Source organism: Orycteropus afer, unplaced genomic scaffold (genome assembly GCF_000298275.1).
Source record: "Orycteropus afer afer isolate SDZICR_OR568_19922 unplaced genomic scaffold, OryAfe1.0 scaffold00384, whole genome shotgun sequence".
Classification (NCBI taxonomy): domain Eukaryota; kingdom Metazoa; phylum Chordata; class Mammalia; order Tubulidentata; family Orycteropodidae; genus Orycteropus; species Orycteropus afer.
In genome coordinates, this window is record NW_006921971.1 from 1,310,720 (window position 1) to 1,311,375 (window position 656).

The window sequence follows — 656 nt, forward strand, 5'->3', positions numbered from 1 at the left end:
TAGAGGACAGAGTGGAACTGCCCACAGGGTCTCCAAGGCTGTCAATCTTCACAGAAGCAAAGCCCAAACCACACCCACTGCTGTGGAGTCGATTCCAACTCACAGCGCCCCTAGAGGACAGAGTGGAACTGCACCATGGGATTTCTCAGGCTGCCATCTTTATGGGAGCAGATCACTGGGTCTTTTTCCCCTGGGTGGATTCAAACTGCCCACCTTGCAGTTAGTAGCCAAGCACTTCACCATCACCCCACCAGGGCTCCTTTGTCTGCTCATATAAACACCCCAAATAAGTTTTTACTTCAAATTCATTGTCATACATGCCCATGTTCTATTCTCGGATATCAGTATTCCTGTCACCGATGAGAAGATGAAGGACGGGTAGAATGATGATTTTTCTCTGGGATGTCAGTCTGCTGCTGACAGAACAGACAGGAAGTCAGAATCTGTGTCACTGGTTGTTAATCATGTTTTCATGGTTTGAAAGTCCCAGCGAGCCCTTGGCCTGAGAAGCACAGGTGCACCTCATCTTTTGCGTTTTGCAGATACTGCGTTTTCTGCACCTTGCAGATTTGTGGCGACCCTGCATCAAGCAAGTCTGTTGGCGCCATGTTTCCAACAGCGTCTGCTCACTTCTTGTCTGTGATGGTTAAGTTTGT

At 48.5% G+C, this 656-nt stretch overlaps 1 protein-coding gene across 1 annotated transcript in view; it reads left to right on the forward strand.

Annotated features, from left to right (window-relative positions):
* The window catches only part of LOC103207647 (serine/threonine-protein kinase DCLK1-like), a 14,631-nt gene that overhangs the window by 12,601 nt on the left and 1,374 nt on the right, over positions 1-656 (forward strand). The window lies entirely within an intron of this gene.